Raw genomic sequence first — 6,311 nt, forward strand, 5'->3', positions numbered from 1 at the left:
CAGAATCAATTTTCCAATAAAAAGACATAAGCTAACAAACAAAATATACAACAAAGACCCCACTGAATATGAAACCTCAATGACAAAGACAGACACTACGTCAGAGTAAAAGACTAGAAAAATTCTTCCCAGCAAATGATCCCAAAAAACAAGCTGCCATCCTAATATCCAAAGCAAATAGACATTCAACCAAAAGTTATCAAGTCAGATGGAGAGAGACACTTCATGTTCATCAAAGAAAATATTCGCCAAGACAAAGTCTCAATTCTGAGCATCTATACCACAAGTTCAAAGCAACCCACATTCATAGAAGAAATGTGACTAAAGCTCAAAACACACATTGAACACACAATAATAGAGGAGGCTTCAACACCCCACTCTCACCAATAGACAGGTCATTGAAACAGAAACTAAAAAAGGTAACACTGAAATGAATAGAGGTTACCAACAAATGGATTTGACAAATTACAGAGCATTTCACCCTAAAACAAAAGAATATACCTTTTTCTTAGCACCTCATAGTACCATCTCCAAAACTGACCAGTTAATTGGTCACAAAACAAGACTGAACAGATACAAGAATATTGAAATAGTCCTATGCATCCTATCAGAACACTATGAACTAAGGCTAGACTTTATTAACAACAAAAGCAACAGAAAACCCACATACCCTTGGAAACTGAATAACTCTCTATTCAATGATAACTTGATCATGGAAAATATAATGAAAGAAATAGGAGATGACCTAGAATTCAAAGCAAATGACGACACAGCACACCCAAACTTATAGCACATAATCAAAGCAGAACTAAGAGGAAAATTCATAGCATTAAGTGCCCTAGAACAGAAATTAGAGAAATCTTACACTAGCAACATTTTTAGGTTTTTAACACCCTAAAAGCCCTAGAATAAAAAGAAGCAAAGACACCCAAGAGGAGTAGACAACAGGAAATAGTCAAACTCAGGCTGAAATCAATCAAATGGAAACAAAGAAAATGATACAAACAATAAACAAAACTAAAGGCTGGTTCTTTGAGATAATCAACAACATAGATAAACTCTTAGCCAAACTAATTAAAAGGCACAAGAGATAGTATCCAAATTAACAAAATCAGGAAAGAAAAGGGAGACATGACAACAGAAACTGAGGAAACTCAAAAAATTATCAGATCCTACTATAAAAGATCATACTCAACAAAACTGGAAGATCTAGATGAAAAGGATGATTTTATAGATATACACCACATACCAAAGCTAAACCAGGAGCAGGTAAACTATCTAAACCCCTAAGTCCCATAACCCCTAAGGAAATAGAAGTTACTAAAATCCTGCCAACCAAAAAAAAAAAAAAAAAAAAAAAAAGCCCAGGACCAGGCTTTAGTGTAGAATTCTGCCAGACCTTCAAAGAAGAGCTAAAATAGAAACAGAAAGAACACTATCTAATTCATTCTATGAACCCATAGTTACTCTGATACCTAAGCCCAACAAAGAGAACTTCAGACCAATTTCGCTTATGAATATCAATGCAAAAATACTCAATAAAATTCCCACAAACCAAATCCAAGAGCACATCAAAGTGGTCATCCATCATGAAGGCGTCATCCCAGTGATGCAAGGTTGGTTCAATATACAAAAGTCCATTAACATAATCCACTCATAGGAACAAACTCAAAGGAAAAAAATCATATGATCATCTCATTAGATGCTTAAAAAGCACTTGAAAAAATACAACATGTGAAAATATTGGAGAAATCAGGAATTCAAGGTCGATATCTAAACATAGTAAAAGCAATATACAGCAAACCAACAGCCAATATCAAATTAAATAGAGACATACTTGAAGCAATCTCAATCAGATCAGGAACAAGACAAAACTGCCCACTACAGATCTCCCTGTATCTATTCAATGTAGTACTCAAAGTTCTAGATATAGCAATAAGACAACAAAAGGAGATTGTAGGAATATAAATTGTCAAAGAAGTAACTGTACCACTATTTGCAGATGTTGAGATAGTATATATACTAGACCCCAAAAAATCTACCAAACAACTTCTCCAGCTGATAAACAACTTCAGCAAAGTGGCTGGATATAAAATTAACTCAAATTAGTAGCCTTCCTTTATATAAATGATAAATGGACTGAGAAAGAAAATAGGGAAACAACACCCTTCATAATAGTCACAAGTAATACAAAATATTTTGGTATAACTCTAACCAAAAGCAAGTGAAATATCTGTATGACAAGAACTTCAAGTCTCTCAAGAAAAAAAAAATAGAAGAATACCTCAGAAAATGAAAAGATCTCCCAGGGTCATGGAATGGTAGGATTAACATAGTAAAAAATGATCATCCTACCAAAATCAATGTACAGATTCAATGCAATCCCCATCAAAATTCCAACACAATTCTTCACTTAGGATAGCAAAAACACTTCTTGACAACAAAAGAACTTCTGGGGGAATCACCATCCCCACCATTTGAGGTGGGTAGAGAGAAAGAACTGGATAGGAGATGAAATGAGGAGGGAAATGGGAATGGTGATACAGTGTTGGGTGAAAAGGGTGTGAGTGAGGCTTGGGAGAGAGAATGGAGATGAGAGGAGGAGTATCTCTGGTGAGTTACTAGAGGCTTGGTAGGGGAGAGAATATACTATAAGGGTAACCCTAGCTTGGTTTCCTACCAAAGAAGCTAGAGATACTGAAGTGGCCACCTCCTGTAACCAGGTATAATTTCCAAATTAGGGGATGGGGACATCAATACACCCACAAAACCCTGAACTCAAATTTGTGTTGCCTACAAGATGTGCAGGAATAGATATGGAGCAAAGCCTGAGGAAATGTGTCTGCCTCAACTTGAGACCAATTCTATGTGAGAGAGCCAACCCCTAACAGGATCAATAATACTCTGCTATGCTTACAAACAGTTACCTAGTATGACTATCTCCTCTCAGAACCTATCCAGCGGCAGATAGAAGAAGACGGATGTAAAGACCCACACACAAACATCAGGCAGAGCTCAGGGAGACTTATGGAAGTGTTGGGGATAGAAGTGAGCAAGCCAGAGGGATCAAGGACACCACAAGAAAGGCCACAAAGTAAACTAACCTAGGAGGATGGCAGTTTACAGAGCCTGGGCCAACAACCAGGTAGCATGCAGGAGCTGGACCTAGACCCCCTACACATTTATAGCAAATGTGCAGCTTAGTGTTCATGAGGGCCCCCTAACAAGTGAAGTTGGGGGTTGTCTCAGTCTCTGTTCCCTGCACTGGATCTCCTTCCCTGCTACTTAGATTGACTGGTTTGGCTTCAGTAGGAGAAGATGTGCCTAGACCTGCTAGGTCTAGATCCCCCAGGGTGGGGTGGTACCCAAGGGGGCTCCCCCTTATCTGAGGAGAAGGTTATGGATTAATGGGGGGAGGGAGTTGAAAGAGTGGGACTGTGAAGAGTGGGAAGGGCATCTATGATCAAGATGTAAAGTAAATGAAAAAATAAATACAAAAAGAAAGGAAGAAAGGAAGGAAGGAAGGAAGAAGAAAGGAAGGAAGGAAGGAAGGAAGGAAGGAAGGAAGGAAGGAAGGAAGGAAGGAAGATGAAGGCTTTTCATGAAGTTCTGAGAAGTCCCTCTTAATTATTAAGGAACTATAGATAATTAGCATACGGCAACGTTATCTTGCCTTTTATTATTCTGGGCTTCATTCCCCCATCTATTAAAGATGCAAAGTAAAAATTGAGAAGAAATTTTCTGAAGAGACAGAAAAAATACTTTTACTAGTATGAAATAAGAAAATATAAATTTTACAAAAGATGAAAGGTTTATTTTACAGTGTGAGAGATTGATGCAATACTTTAAAAATCATTCTTCTGGAATAAGCACTTATGTTCAAAATATAAAAAAATATCAAACTGCATCTTTTGTGATAAATTTGGCTAGTAAATGTCATACAAAATAAAACTATCAATTAATAAGACCTGTCTTTCTTATAGTAGTCATGAAAAGTGGTCCAATGTTTGGTTATAAATATTTCATCATACCTGGGTAGCTTATACATCAAAGTCACACCATAAATAATTAATGTGGGAATAACCCATATTTGTCTGAGCTTGCACTTCCCACAGCAGCACACTATCCAACCTAGATTTCAGTGACAATGGCTTTAGGGAGAAGATCCAAGACAGGCCACAAAGGAAAAAGTCAAATTGTTTGTGGTCAAGGCAGTCACCACTGACATTCAAATTTAATACTAGATACAGTGTTGGGATTGCCTAGGAGCAAGAAGGCTGAAGTATCTGCCCACTTGTCCGTTGAGGGCTACTCACTAATTCATTCATGAGCCTTCTTCCCTGACAGAACACAAGGACCTCAGAGAAAGCATTGGGGGTGGGAACTGAGGGGGTACAAACTATCATTGCCATCCGATCTTAGACCAGGATCAGGCAAACATTCTCTATAAAGGTGCAGAAGTAAATATGTCAGGATTAGCCACTAACAATGCCACTGTAGTTCAAAAGTAACCTTAGACAATGCATAAAGGAGGGAGAATAGCTGTGTTTCAGTAACTTTTTGTGCACACCAAAATGTGAACTTTATCCAATCTTGTACTGTATGTTACTATTTTTTTTCAACTTTCTTTTTCCAACAATTAAAAATATAAAGAGCCAGTATTAAATTTATAACCATGCAAAGACAGGGGATAGGTTGACTTTGGCCCTTGGGCCATGTGATAGTTTGTATATGCTCGGCCCAGGAAGTGGCACTATTAGAAGATGTGGTCCTGTTGGAATAGTTGTGTCACTGTGGGTGTGGACTTTAAGACCACCATCCTAGCTGCCTGGAAGCTAGTTTTCTGCTAGCAGCCTTCATATGAAGATGTAGAATTCTCAGCTCCTCCTGCACCATGCCTGCCTAGGTGCTGCCATGTTCCTGACTCAATGATAATGGACTGAACCTCTGAACCTGTAAGCCAGCCCCAACTAAATGTTGTCATTATAAGAGTTGCCTTGGTAATGGTATCTGCTCACAACAGTAAAACCCTAAGACAGAAGTTAGTACCAGGGACTTGGGTATTGCTGTGATAGACCTGACCATGCCTTTGTTAAGAAGAATGTGGATTTGAGGGATTTGGACTTGGGACAGACTGAAATGCTTTAATTGGGGCTTACTAGGTTATCCTAGTAGGAATATGGAAGACTTTATTACTGAGAATGATTTGAATTGTGTGGACCTGACCCAAATGGTTTCAGTAAAGAATTTCAATATTTGGCATAGAGACTGTTTTTGTGGTATTTTGGTAAAGAAAGTGGCTACTTTTTGCCCTTGTCTGAAGTGTCTGTCTGAGGCTAAGGAGAAGAGACTCAAATTATAAGCACTGAAAACGGAAATCTCAGAAATGCCCACCATAGACTTTGTTCTCTGGTTAAGTCTCATGAAGAACATTTTTAACAAGTATAGCAAACTGAGAAAAGAAAAATATAAAATACGTGGTTCGAGTATTAAAGGGGCACTAAGAAGTGAAATGGAACTGAATCCTGTGTTCACTAATATTAAATTGAATCAAAGGGAGTGGGATCTTGGGGCAAGATCCCACCTAGCTAAATGTAGGTCCAGGAACTGTAGTATAAGCCTTTAATCCCAGGAGGCAAACGCAAGCGGTTCTCTGAGTTCAAGGCCAGCCTAGCACAGAGCAGGTTCTAGGCGAAGAAAAGCTTTAATCCCAGCATTCAGGAAACAGAGGCATACAGATCTCGGAGTTCAAGGTCAATCTACAGACAATCTAGGACAACCAAGTTTATGCAATAACAGAGTTGGAAAACAGAAAGTGATAATGGAATAGAAAAAGGGGGTCATGTTCCAGCCCCAGCAAGCAGCAAAACTTGGCAGCTTCAGCCTTGTGCCTCTGACTTTAGAGTCAAGAACAGAAGGTACTACTGAGACAATTGATGCAGGTTGGCTGGAAATTAGTGGTGATTAAAAAAGAGACCAGCATCATTGACGTGAAATCTTCTGGGAAGTGTTTTCTGAGAGCACAAAGAAGCTCTGTGTTCCAGAGAGAGCCAAGGTTTTGCCTCATGCTGCAGCTATACTTAGTAATGTGTAAGAGTCGCCCAGGTAGAGGTGGCTTTGAAGGCATGAAGGGGTCATGAAGAACAGCTGAGTCTTGACACTGTGAGAGGCCATGGAAGGCCATTGGTGAAGGTGTACCCTCAGCTGCAGTTGATGGCCCAGGACTGAAGAGATTATACAAAGGATTTGAAGGTTGACACCATGAAGAGAACCTATGAGAGGCCATTGGTAAAGCCTAGTTACAGCTAAAG

The sequence above is a fragment of the Rattus norvegicus genome, chromosome 2, assembly GCF_036323735.1.
Source record: "Rattus norvegicus strain BN/NHsdMcwi chromosome 2, GRCr8, whole genome shotgun sequence".
Taxonomy (NCBI): Eukaryota; Metazoa; Chordata; class Mammalia; order Rodentia; family Muridae; genus Rattus; species Rattus norvegicus.